Here is a 14,247-nt window from a genome sequence, read left to right on the forward strand (position 1 = left end):
CCCCAAATTTCTTAAACTGCTCTGGAAAATGTTACAGATACAATCAGGTTACATCCATAATTCACAATCTGAAGGTCACCTAGTCATGCAGAGTAGCCCACATCAATGGGCATTACAAAGATCACACAGATGATTGATTATATACTGGTTTATTACACTCTTCCTGGCTCCAGGGAGTCTAGGTGTGAGCTCTGCCTGGTCGGGTGTTTGTCCCTTGGGGGGTGGGGGAAACCCTGCAGGGAGTGAGGGAGCTGCCCGGCCATTTGGTGTGTTGTTTCCATGGTTACCGGATAAGAAGTCCAAAGTTCATTGAGAGGGCAAGAAGGAATTCTTTTCCTTTTAAAAATGGAGTCAGTCCAGCCAGCGCAACCTGTTCCTTTCCTCCTTCAAGGTAATGGAGTTAACAGCAGGTTGTAACCAACCTAACTGTGAGAAAACTAACACCCTAATCAGATCTCTCAAGTGTTTTCCAGAAAGCAGAATAATAATCACACTCCAGTATTTTCCCGTCCTTCAAATTCATTATGAAGACTTTATCATCTCTTTATTATTAGCCTGCTGCTGCTGAGTCGCTTCAGTCGTGTCCAACTCTGTGCGACCACATAGACGGCAGCCCACCAGGCTCCCCCGTTCCTGGGATTCTCCAGGCAAGAACACTGGAGTGGGTTGCCATTTCCTTCTCCAATGCAGGAAAGTGAAAAGTCAAAGTGAAGTCGCTCAGTTGTGTCCGACTCCTAGCGACCCCATGGACTGCAGCCTACCAGGCTCCTCAGTCTATGGGATTTTCCAGGCAAGAGTACTGGAGTGGGGTGCCATTGCCTTCTCCTTATTAGCCTGAAACTATGGTAACTATGAAACTTGACAGCAGGAAAGTTCAAATGTCCTCTGCTCAGTCTGATGACCTCAGCTAAAATGCAACCTACCCTGTTACCCCATAGCCCTCACTGTTCCTAGACCCACTTCCTGCTTTATTTGTCTCCGTAGGGCCTGAATGACACTCCCTGATGGAAAACCAAATTTCCTCTTCTTCCTCTCCCAGGCAGTCATGTTGATCAAAGGCAAACAAATAAATACATACATTTAGCCCCTCTGCTCCTGGATTCTTGTCCAAATCCCAGTTTCCACTCCAGCCATTTTTCATAAAGGTAAATATTTTTATTCTCCTGAAGTTTGTATTAACTTCTGATTGCAGTCTCAAACCTGCTATTTGTAAAAGGAAGCATGCTGCTGCTGCTGCTACTGCTAAGTCGCTTCAGTCGTGTCCTACTCTGTGCGACCCCATAGTAGGTAGCCCACCAGACTCCCCCGTCCCTGGGATTCTCCAGGCAAGAACACTGGAGTAGGTTGCCATTTCCTTCTCCAATGCATGAAAGTGAAAAGTGAAAATGAAGTCGCTCAGTCGTGTCTCTTAGCAACTCCATGGACTGCAGCCTACCAGCCTCCTCCGCCCATGGGATTTTCCAGGCAAGAGTACTGGAGTGGGGTGCCATTGCTTCTCCGAAAGGAAGCAGAGGTTATCTTAAAATTTCTGTTGATTCGGATTCCCTTTCTTCTCAAAACAAGTTGATTCAATTGACATTCTGTACACAGAAACATAAATTCATAGTGAACCCCCACATTAGTATCTTCAGAATGGGAAAGGAAAGCTTCTCTGATCACCCAGCTGGATGAGGTTGTTGCATTCAACTTCAAAATTAACACCAAATTCCTCCTCCAGAGACAGACACCAGCCTCACCCCGTGTCCCCCCTAACTCTTGTTTGTGAAAAGAAAAAATTGGTATCTGAGATCTTCTCTCAACTTCAAAGAGCAAATTTAATCAGAGAAGTGAGAAAATGCAGAAACAAAGGAAAGCGTTCAAACAAGACAATAGTTTAGCCATAAAATAGAGCCCTGAGCCTTTAGTTTCTCCTCAAGGGATATGGTTAATATTATGAGCCATATCCTTGAATTATTTTGCAGATACTAAAACTCCTACCAGATGAAAAAGTTGACTGCATGCTAACCAATAGTTTGGAGATCTCAGACTCGTTGGAGGCAAAAACTGACAATTGTTACCCAAAATATTACCTTGTTACCTCATCATCAGCCTATCAAAGAGTTGCACGTTGGCTCTTAATGCACCCTGAGACAGTCTCCCTCACACTATCACACTGTCGCACGGTCCTGGGCTCAGTCACATCTGACTTTTCAGGACCCCATGGATGGTAGCCCGCCAGGCTCCTCTATCCATGGGATTTCCCAGGCAAGAATACTGGAGTGGGTTGCCATTTCCTACTCTAGGGGATCTTCCCTACCCAGGGATCAAACTTGAGTCTCTTACATCTCCTGCATTGGCAGGTGGATTCTTTACCACTGAGCCACCTGGGAAGCCCTTGATTATACACCCTGAGACAGTCACCCTCACATTGTCTTTAAAAACGTTGCCTTGAAAGACTTTGGGTATCTGAATCTTTTGAGCTAGTTCTCCTTGCTTGGCACCCTGCAATAAATCCTTCACCTTCCTTCATCACAACCTGATGGCAGCAGACTGGCTTTGCTGCTCTGGGGCTAGCAGCCCAAAGTTTGGTTTAGTAAACTACAATAAATAGTTTTGTTGCCAAAACTCAATTAGACTACATGACATAATCTCCATAAATCTCTTAGCGTAATTAATAGCATATAAAGTTGAAAAAAAGGAAAATTTTTTTAAATTAAATTCTGTTTATGTTTTTGTAGGGAAGAATGTCTCCAGTCACATAGATGCAAGCAGAGAAGTAAAGATAGAGAAGTATGGACTATAGACAAATTTGAGGGATACTGATTCAGTCAGTCAGAGAAGAAATATTAACTGAGCACCTTCTACGTTTCTTCAACAAAGATCATGAAAGATGTAAGCTTGGTTGAGAGCAGGAAACACGAAGTCTTTCAAACACAAGACCAGCAAAAGACAGACACAATGAATTGTCCTTAGTACTGAAGTATAGATGGTCCTGTCTTAGGTTGAATACTGGAAAGGCATGGATTCTACCTTTCATAAATATGGAATCCTACCCATGCAGCATTGACTTAAACATCGTGATTTTCAAATAACATAGAGTAGATTCTTTAAAATCTGAAAACAGATGAAGTAGACATGCTTGGAAAATTCTGTTTCATATTTTAACTTCAATGTACAGATGTTGGCTTGTCTGCCCTCTTAGCGCAGCTGGCAGCGCGTCAGTCTCATAATCTGAAGGTCCTGAGTTCAAACCTCAGAGAGGGCAGGCCCTCACTTTTTTTCACAGTCGGCCTGTTGAAAAGCCAAGTTGAAAGAAAAGAAAATGTGTGTAATATGCGCTTAAAGAAATCAATACAAAAGAAAATTAGCAAATGCTGCCTGATAAGCATTGGACGCTGCTGCTGCTGCTAAGTCGCTTCAGTTGTGTCAGACTCTGTGCAACACCATAGATGGCAGCCCACCAGGCTCCTCTGTCCATGGGATTCTCTAGGCAAGAATATTGGCGTGGGTTGTCATTTCCTTCTCCAAAGCACTGGGTGGATGTTCCAATATTCAATACTCATTCAAGAAAATGGAATCAATTTTCTGGTTTGTTGCACCTCCCAGCAGTTTGAGTGAAATGGACCAGAAATTTAGATTACACCAGAAAATAAAAGCTATAGTATATTTTTGATCTTCCTCTCCTCCTGGTCGGAGAAGCAACAGAAGTTTTCTCTTCCAAATTCATGCTCTAAAGATTGTCCAACCACAGTTAAGATATGGGGAAGGGTAAAATCATTTATTTTTTAAATCATGTAACAAATATATATTGTTAATGCACTGTTCTGGGTGCAGTTGAGAATTTGGGGCTCTCCCACTCATTGTGTATGTCTCTATAAAAACAACTGTGATTGTTACAAGATTTTGGATATTAGGCAGGATCGGACACGACTGAGCGACTTCACTTTGACTTTTCACTTTCATGCATTGGAGAAGGAAATGGCAACCTACTCCAGTGTTCTTGCCTGGAGAATCCCAGGGATGGGGGAGCCTGGTGGGCTGCCGTCTATGGGGTCACACAGAGTCAGACACGACTGAAGTGACTTAGCAGCAGCATAGGAGGAGACAGTGGGTTAGCTTTTGTAGATCTAACCTGTAGATCTGGGGTAGTTTCTGTAGATCTAATCTGCACCACATTCTAGAAAGTGTCCTGAAAGTTTATTGATTTTATGCAAGTCGTTTGATTAACCTTGCAAATAACCCAAATATCATCACTACCATTTGAAAGATGGAATTGAATTTCAGGGGAGTTGAATCATTTTTCTCAAGTCTGTTAGCTCTAAGGAGCAAAACCAGACATTAAAAGCTAGTTGGTTGTTTGTTTTCTATATGAAAAGATGTGAGCTTGTCTTTTAATTTAAGGTATAGTCTCATAAATCTATAAGGAATACCAGTTCCTCCCTTCATACATTCATAGAACAAATTGTTAAATGAGTGTATTTATTTTTCCACTCATCAGACACTAAATCAAAATCACTTCTGTGTCTGCCACCCAGGTTCCAGACTTCTAAGTGTCCTTGACTACTTCTTCTCCCTCAAATCTCTACATCCAGCGTCATGACACATACTTAGATATTGTAGATCCTTCCTACATAACTCTCCAGAATCTTTCTCTTTCTTCTCATGCATCTATGCCTGGATCTAGTCTATGTTTATGGAGAAAGTATTCTGCGCCAGACAGTGTCTTGGATTGGAGATGCAGAAACACTGATGCTACTGCTAATCTCAGAAGCTAAAAGAATAAACCTCAATCCCTTAACATAACTTCTTTTTATTCTCCTTAATTACAGTTTCCCCATTTCTTACTTATATGGCAGTCAAAATTAAAAATTTATCATAAAATATTACCTTGATTATGTAAGCTGTCTGCATGGAATTTTTTCAAGTGTTCTTAAGCCTCCAGTTTTCTCTCCAGTGTATCTTCATGTGTCCAGGCTTTTCAACCACTGTTTCCCTTCATGTCTATTTTATACACACAAACACACATACACCCACTCCAATTGAGCAGGTATATTTCTGAACACAGGAATCCCTACATCTGTGCCTTTTCCTTCCATCCTATGTTCGCTCTACATCTACATCTTACAATGTCCATGCATTTTTCCTTTTCTCTATGTCTCACCTCTAATTTCTGATGGCTTTTGCATGTAATAGTATGTACTTCTTTTTTGTTCTTGCATATAGTGTAAATACATAACTTCTCAAGACCTGCCTCAGCAAGAATCCCATAAATATTCCAGAAATAAAACAATGGGTAAGTTTCTGTAGTATAGTGGTTATCACACTTGCCTAACACACTGGAGTCCCTTGGTTCAAAACTGAGCAGAAACAATTGCTCCCTTGTACCTTCTATCATCTAGGAAAACTCAGCCCTCTGCCTCCCCTAAAGGGAACCAGTGATCATCTCATTTCTGTTGTTTTGCTGTTTTAGTTTCAGGTTTAAGAAACAGGTTATCAATCTGAGATAGTCCGACTGCATTAGCCCACTCTTCTGGGTGAGTCCTCCCAAATGGGATGTGGTCCCTTCTGTCAGGAAAATCTGAAACGCATATAGTTTTTTGGCCAGATTTTGTCGCAGTGACTTTCTTTTTTCCTTGGCAGAGGAATAGGTACCAACTGCTCTCTTGCCTTGGAGGATCCTTGGATGGACCCTTAGTCCAGCTTAAAGACCGTGACATTTCCTGAAGTTCTGGCAGCCTGGAAGAATGAATAATGACGTGGACACAGTCCACTGAGAAATGGAAGGAATAGATGCATGCTGGATGTGGGGAATTAGCTCAAGTGGTAGAGCGCTCGCTTAGCATGTGAGAGGTAGTGGGATCGATGCCCACATTCTCCAGTTTTTACTCTTTCAGCTGAGGAACTGCAAATCTTCCAAACTGTAGAAAGAGAGGAAAAAATTAGACACTTTGGACCCTTCCCTGAGCAAGGGCAAAACAGGACAGGCCTGGCTCTATTGGCCTTCACTATGTACATCTCTCATTAATGATGAATCTAGTAGATAAGGAAAGTCAACAAACACGTTGAAAAAATAAACACCACCATATATCAATGGATCAAACTGATCCAGATAGCAAAATCACAATGAAGTTCTACCAAAGAGTTGAGGGAAAAGCAAGATCATATCAAAAATAAAAAATCAAGAATGGTCAGATTGAAGCTAAGGGACATTGTGGAAACAAACATTTTTTAAAGTATTATTTAGTTGTAAGTGCCAGGGAAGACTGAAAGTAGTGAAACAAGAAAAAGACTGTCTCTTGTCAGTATACATACTAGCTCCAGAGGTTTGGGTGGTCAGATTTCTTCTGAATCAACTGGGCCTACTGCAGTGCCAAGCACAGAGCAGCTCCCCAATGAATATGTCCTGAATGAATGGAAAGGACTTGATTTAAGAGAGTTTCACAAGAATAATAGTATTTGCCGGGACAGTGAATGTGGATTTTGAAGCCGGAGAATGAACCAAAATTGACTTGGAAGTCTAAGCCCAGAACACCAGCACCGAAGAGGCTAGGAATTAAAGTTTAGATGAATAAATTATTTTGGAGAACAGACAGTGAGACCCTCAGCTGCAGCAGAAAAATAAAATCACAATTTGGAATTTCAAGTCTGTTTCTCAATTCATGCTTTGCTACTTAGCAGCTCTGGGACCTTAACTTTTCTGAGTCTCCATTATACCTGAAAAATGTAAATTATGATGCATTCTTTTGTTGCTGAAATTCAATTTGAATGAATGAAATCATCTCCATAAATCCCTTAGTATCATTATAAGGCTGAAACAAATGAGAAGGTTTTGAATTAAGTTCAGTTTGTGTTTTTTTTGTAAGGAGAATATCTCCGGGCATGTAGATGTAACTGGAGACATAGAGTGAGACCAAGAAGTATGGAGTTCAGACAGATTTGAGGAGTACTAATTCACTTAGTCAGTCAGTGAACTATTAATAGTATTAACTGGGTACTTCTTAAGTTTCTTTTGAATATAAGGTATCAAGGAAAGTGTAAGAGTGACTGAGGTCTCTGAAGGAGGCAACAGGCAGATCATTAGACCACAAGAGGGAAAAAGAGCAGCAAAAGACCAGTACAATTGTTACTGGACCAGTACAAGTGGAACTGCAGGCCAGAGGGTCCAGTTGTTGCGTATAGGCTGGAAAGGTGTGGACTCCACCATTCCTGGATGCAGAAACCTTCAGGTGCAGCACTGGTTTAAATGGAATGATTTACAAGTAGCATGGTCACATTCTTTAAAAGTTGGAAACTGATGGACATGCCTGGAAAGTACTATTTTATATTTTACTTTCAATGCCAGAAGCTATGAGCATCTGCCCTCTTAGCGCAGTAGGCAGTGCGTCAGTCTCATAATCTGAAGGTCCTGAGTTCGAGCCTCAGAGAGGGCAGGTGTTTTATATTTGTTGCTCAGTCTTGTCTGACCCTTTGTGACCCCATGGACTGTGGCACTTCAGGCTTCCCTGTCTTTCACCATCTCCTGGAGCTTGCTCAAACTCATGTCTATTGAGTTGGTGATGCCATCCAACCATCTCATCCTCTATTGTTCCCTTCTCCTCCTGCTTTCAATCTTTTCCCAGCATCAGGGTCTTTTCCAATGAGTCAGTACTTCACATCAGGTGGCCAAAGGATTAGAGTTTCAGCTTCAGCATCAGTCCTTCCAGTGAATATTCAGGACTGATTTCCTTTAGAATTGACTAGTTTGAGCTCCTTACAGCCCAAGTGACTCTCAAGAGTCTTCTCCAACACCACAGTTCAAAAGCATCAATTTTTTGGCACTCAGCTTTCTTTATGGTCCAACTCTCACTTCCATACATGACTACTGGAAAAACAATACCTTTGACTGGACAGACCTTTGTCAGCAAAGCAATGTCTCTGCTTTTTAATATTCTGTCTAGGTTTGTCACAGTTTTTCTTCTGTGGAGAAAGCGTCTTTTAATTTCGTGGCTGCAGTCACCATCTGTGATTTTGGAGCCCAAGAAAATAAAGTCTCTCACTGTTTCTATTGTTTCCCCGTCTAGTTTTCCATGAAGTGATGGAACCAGATGCCATGATCTTCATTTTTTTAATCTTGAGTTTTAAACCAGCTTTTTCACTCTCCTCTTTCACCCTCATCAAGAGGCTCTTTAGTTCCTCTTCGCTTTCTGCCATAAGGGTGGTTTCATCTGCATATCTGAGATTATTGATATTTCTCCCAGCAATCTTGACTCAAGCTCAAGCTTCATCCAGCCTGGCATTTCGCATGATGTACTCTGCATATAAGTTAAATAAGCAAGGTGACAGTACAAAGCCTTGATGTATTCCTTTCCCAATTTGGAACCAGTCTGTTGTTCCATGTCCGGTTCTAACCATTGCTTCTTCACCTGCATACAGGTTTCTCGGTAGGTAGGTAAGGTGGTATTCCCATCTCTTTAAGAATTTTCCACAGTTTGTTGTGATCCACACAGTTAAAGGCATAGTCAATGAAGCAGAAATAAATGTTTTTCTGGAATTCTCTTGCTTTTTCTATGATCCAAGGATGTTGGTAACTTGATCTTTGGTTCCTTTGCCTTTTCTAAATTCAGCCTGTACATCTGGAAGTTCTTGGTTCAGGTACTGCTGAAGGTTAGCTTGGAGGATTTTGAGTATACCTTGCTAGCATGTGAAATTAATACAGTCTGTGATAGTTTGAACATTCATTGCCTTTCTTTGGGATTGGAATGAAAACTGACTTTTTCCAGTCCTGTGGCCACTGCTGAGTTTTCCAAATCTGCTGGCATACTGAGTGCAGCACTTTAACAGCATCATCTTTTAACAGCATCATCATCACTCTTCATCTGTACCGCTCAATGTCCATATTTTTTCCTTCACTGTAACATGCTCTTGTGTCTTATTTCTGATGGCTCTTATCAGTAATATTTTGTGCTTTTTAATTGTTGTATCATATGGTGCAGATATATAATTTCTCATGACCTGCCTCAGTAACAATGGAAAAATATCTTAAAATAGAACAAAGCGTGAGTTTCCCTAGTGTAGTGTAGTTTCCCTAGTGCAGTGTAGTTTCCCTCACTAGCGTAACACGCGAGAGGTCCTTGGATGGAAATCGAGGAGAAACAGCTGTTTTTGCCTTCCACCATCTAGGGAAAATCAGTTTGCCTTCTCCCCTAAAAGGAATAAGTGATCATCGCACTCCTGTTGGTGTGTCATTTTCATCTCACTTTTAAGAAACAGATAATCATCCTAAGGTCCTGTTATTAGCTGGCTGTTCTGGGTGAGTCCTCCCAACTGGGACATTTTCACTTCTATCTCAGAATGTCTGAAACGTGAAATTTGGAGCACCAAGTGTTTCCCATGGCTATTTCTCACCCCTTTTCCTTAGAGGAGAAATAGGTACAAATCTCACTTTTGCTTCAGGTCACCTTTGGGAAGACATGCCCTTAGTAGTCCTGATTTCAAGCGAATAATGGAGATGGTACTCTGACACACTGGGGGAAAGAGCTCGATAAAGGTGGGAAATTAACTCAAGTGGAAGAACACTTGCTTAGCATGAGAGAGGCAGTGGGATTGATACCCACATTCTCCAGCTTTTAAGAAGCACTGCAAAAAAAATATACATCCAAATTGCAACTTCAGACCTGAAAAAAGAATGTGTAGATAGAACAATAGTAAATATTCAATCCAAATGACAGAGAGGCAAGTGTATTTTAAAAAATGGACAGAACCCCAGGGACAAACAGGAAAATAGCAATATTCTTACATTCACATCATTGGAGACTCAATAGAGGAAGAAGGGAAACATTGGTGGGGGGGAATTGGTTACCCAAATTTGGCAAAAGATATAAACATTCAGCAACCCTAAAGCAGGATAAAATCAAATAAACCTACAGGCAGACAGATGACAATTATACTGCTTGAAACTAGAAAGGGGTGGGGGGGGAATGCTCTAAAGTACCAGAAGAAAATGAAAGGAAAACAGCAATCTGAATGATTGTTAATTTCTCATCAGAAACTGTAAGAACCATAACAAAATAACATGATTTTTATGTTATTTTGAAAGAAAAGACCTGTCAATCTAATAGCTAAATATGGCAAAAATACCCTTCAGACAGACATAAAGTTTACCTGCTCATTTGAAGGTAAACTGAATGACTCCATTGCTAATGGAAGTTCTAGAAAAGAGTAATGCTGTGAGACAAGAAAAATGATACTAGAGGGAAATATATTGGATAGTATAAATGGAGAAAGTTAACCAAAATTTCAGAAACAGAAACTCATTTGAAATAGCCTATATTGGAGGTTTACTAGGACTGCAGCCTGGGAAACACAGATTTAAGAAGCACAAGAGTTGTGTTCCATTGGACTACAAAATGAAGGAAGCTTATTAAAGGGAAAAACTGCAAGGTCACACAGTGACATAAGCTGTTTGTTTAGCATTGTAATTGATGCTAGCAAGAAGAAAGACAGCTTATGAAGCCAGAATTGGTTAGGGTCTGCAATGGTTACTTAGTTACAAGGGGAAACCTTGAGACTACAAGTTTGCAGCTGGTGGATGTTGTTCGACTATGGCTGTTGGTGGCCCTGGGTTTGGTACAGTGATATAGGGACTGGTCTAAGGCCAGATCCTTAATAGCCATCCTCTCCATTTTTGTATGCCTGAACTGTAATTACTCCCTTATGACTTCAATTTGTCATTGGAACCATAGAAGAGAAGGAAATAACTGGGAAAGAATAATAGACTTTTATGTTCCTCTTCAATTCTTTAGAGTATGTTTGATGCTTGAAACTGAAAATCATTACATTGTGTGATTGAATTTTCATTGTATCTATATGCACTATATGAAGTGGTTGTGGTAAAGGGACTAAATGGTAGTGAGGTCTATACACAACTTGAATGGTAATTTATTGATTCTAAGTAAACTGTGAAATATTAAGGATATATATGGTAATCAATACATCACATACTAACAATGTTTAAATAAGTCAAGTAAGGGTAGGGAGGAAGAGGAGCAGAGGAAAATAAGAAACAAACGAAACAAGCTTTTAATAAATTATTTAGTAAATCTAAAAGCAAAATTATTAACAATAATATTATTTGAGTCATTATAGTCAGCAATTTATTTTTAATGCATTCTAACAATCTGGATATATCAAATAAAATCAGTTTGTCACAATATATTAAAAATATATATACTGATTAGAATAAATCCACTTCAAATACAGTTAGTTGTGAGATGAAAAGCTGTACTCAAGATTAAAAGTTATATAGGAGATTGAAAGCAAAGAATAGGAAAACAGACCTCATGCAAGCATTAATAAAAAAAAATAAAGTAGATATATTACTATAAGACTAAGTGGATTTCAAAGCAGAGAAAAATTCCAGGTATTAATTTGAGAAGCTATACATTTATAAGATGTCAACTCACTAATAAAATAACTATCCTAAATTTGCATGCCTCTGACCACAGAGCTTCAAAACCCAAAAGCAATAGCTAATGAAACTGAAAAGAAACATAGAAAAGTCCTCAATTATTGTTGAAGATGTCAACAATCCTCTCTTTAATTGATAGATCTAGTAGATAACAAATTGGAAAATACAGTGTGGGACTAAACACTATCCACCGCTGAATCTAAATGACCTTATTAAGTAAAATCGCAGTGTCAGTAGAAAGAAAGATCAAAGAGTTGAGAGAAAAGCAAAATTATATCAAAACAAGGAAACCAAAAAGTGTAAGTGTGAAGCAGAAAAGTGGTATTTTAGAAAGAGTTATTTAGCTGTAAATGCCAGGGAGACTGAAAGTGGTGAAACTGGAAGTGGATCATTCCTTGTTCATATTTATCCTTCCTACTCCTGAGGCCTGGGGGTAATCAGATTCCCTCACAATCCCCTAAGCCTGCAACAGTGCCTAGCACAGAGCAGCTCCACAACAATAATGCGCTGAATGAATGGAAAGGAAGTGACAGATTAAAAAAAGCTGCACAAGAATAGTGTTTAGTATTTGGCAGATCATTTTATATGGGTTTTGAAGGACTTGGAAGTCGAAACCCTAAAGTCCAGCACAGAAGTTGGGAATTAGATAGTGGGTGTGAACTGGCGTAGAGAGAGAACTCACAATTTGGAATCTAATAATTTCTCTCAATTCATACTTTGCTGTTTAACAGAAATATTACTTAACTTCTCTCAGCCTTTTGTCTGGAAAGTACAAAATATGGTACATAGGTTTATTACCTAAATTCAAGTGGACTGTATGAAATAATCTCCATAAATCTCCTAGTATGAATTAGTATGTAAGGCTGAAAAAACAAGATGGCTTTTTGTCAGTTTGCGGTTTTTGTAGGAAGAATGTCTCCAGCCATGTAGGTACGAATGGAGATGAGTAGGACAGAGAAGTCCAGACTTGAGGACTATTGATTCACTCAGTGAACTAATATTAACTAGGCAACTTCTATGTTTCTTTCAACAAGGAGATCATGGAAAATGTAAGATCAGCTGAGATTTCCGAGGGCAGGAAAAAGCACATCTTTGGAATCCAAGACTAAGAAGAGAGCACATTTATTGTCCCTAGCCATGCAGCCAAGATGGTCTTATTTTGGGGTGAATACTGGAAAGGCATGGACTGCATCATTCCTAATGTGGAATCCACTGGGTTTGTCATTGGTTTATTGGAATGATTTTCAAGTAGTTATTAAAAACTAGGAACTGATAAAAGTGTGGGCAGTCGGAAAATACTATTTCCTCTCTACTTTCAATACGTATTACTTACACTGTCTGCCCTCTTAGCGCAGTAGGCAGCGCGTCAGTCTCATAATCTGAAGGTCCTGAGTTCGAGCCTCAGAGAGGGCAGATGACACTTTTTTTGGCCTGGCTAAAGTTATGTTGCAGGAAAAACCCAATAGCAAGTAAAATTAAGGTGGGCACCAGCAAAACATTTGAAAAATGACCGAATATTTGCTTAGAAGGTTGAAATTAGATTTCAAGTTTGTTGCAACTCCCAGTAACTTCAGTAAAATCATTGGTGAAGAAGTTTAGATTCACCGGAAAGATTTCAGATCAAAAAGAGAGTTAGGACATGGGAATTAGGTTCAATGTTACAAACCCTTCTTTGCACTCAAAGCTAGTGGGAAAGATACTTGTTTCCACCAGTTTTTCTCTATCATTTCTTCTCCACAAGACCTGAGTCCTCAGAGGACCTTTCCTGAACCCAACTTTGGGAAATATTGGATTTGTTTTTAAAATGAAGATTTAAAAATTTCTGGTTCTTTTCTTATTTCACCCAGAAGAGAGCACAGACTTGGTCTTTGACCAATACTCTCTGTCACAAACAGTTGGACTCAGCTGAGTGATTGAGCACGCATGCACCCACTTTGTCATTATACTACAATAAGGACAAAAAACATGCGGTGAAGGGAGTGAGCATGATCTGTTCTGGAGTATGATGGCCTTTCCTTCTCAACACTCAAGAGTTGTGGGAGAGTGGACCTCCCATCCTTGTAAACAGAGAGAATCTGGTGAAAAGAAGGCTATTTTGTAATGGACATTTATGGGACCCATTGACCTGGGGAAAGAGAGAAATCTGTTGAGGGACATTTAAAGAGACAAGATGGATGACAGAACTTGTGAGTCTGAGGACTGAGTTGCCCGGGTCTGAGAGGGAACCAGAAAGACCCAGATTGTCAAAAACAAAATAAAAAAGAAGATGTGAAATCAGGGGAATTCTTAGAGTAAACTCATAAACAAGAATAGGAGTAGGATCTTTGGGTGGTTCTTCCTTATGGAAGTTTCTTACCCATCCATTCCAGCCCAACCATCACAGTACCTGTAATGACAGTCTAAATTAACACCTTCAGAAATATCTCCAAGAATTGAAACAATCTGGTGATATTTGACTTCCACATATAGAATCCCAAATAGAATTTTTCCTCTTTGCACAGGCAGCTAAAATATTTCAAATGAGGCAGGAGGGATTCCAGCAGGTAATACAGGAGGGATTCCAGCAGGTAATACAGGAAATATATTTAACAGCATTAGTGATCAGATCCTGATGAAGTCCAAAAACAGAAAGGAACATTAAAGAGGGTCATAATTCTACCATGCAGAACTATGAACAGCCCTTGCACTTTGCTTTTTACTAAAAGACTTCCCTCTCCTTTAACTGGATCTTAAGCTTCTTCAGACACAAAGAATCCTATGGATGATGCCCTTGGAGGCTCCTTCAGCAAGCCCACCATTTGGTTAGGCCTTTGGCACCACAG

The 14,247-nt window shown here is 40.0% G+C and overlaps 4 non-coding genes across 4 annotated transcripts; all 4 read left to right on the forward strand.

The window, feature by feature from the left end:
• Positions 1-3,171: 3,171 nt before the first annotated feature.
• On the forward strand, positions 3,172-3,244 carry TRNAM-CAU (transfer RNA methionine (anticodon CAU)). Its single transcript has one exon. It is a non-coding gene; the product is annotated as a tRNA-Met (tRNA).
• A 2,540-nt stretch (positions 3,245-5,784) lies between these two features.
• TRNAA-AGC (transfer RNA alanine (anticodon AGC)) lies at positions 5,785-5,857 on the forward strand. The gene has a single exon. It is a non-coding gene; the product is annotated as a tRNA-Ala (tRNA).
• A 1,479-nt stretch (positions 5,858-7,336) lies between these two features.
• TRNAM-CAU (transfer RNA methionine (anticodon CAU)) lies at positions 7,337-7,409 on the forward strand. Its single transcript has one exon. It is a non-coding gene; the product is annotated as a tRNA-Met (tRNA).
• Positions 7,410-12,765: 5,356 nt separating this feature from the next.
• TRNAM-CAU (transfer RNA methionine (anticodon CAU)) lies at positions 12,766-12,838 on the forward strand. Its single transcript has one exon. It is a non-coding gene; the product is annotated as a tRNA-Met (tRNA).
• The last annotated feature ends 1,409 nt before the right edge of the window (positions 12,839-14,247 follow it).

The sequence above is a fragment of the Ovis aries genome, chromosome 20 (genome assembly GCF_016772045.2).
Source record: "Ovis aries strain OAR_USU_Benz2616 breed Rambouillet chromosome 20, ARS-UI_Ramb_v3.0, whole genome shotgun sequence".
NCBI lineage: Eukaryota > Metazoa > Chordata > Mammalia > Artiodactyla > Bovidae > Ovis > Ovis aries.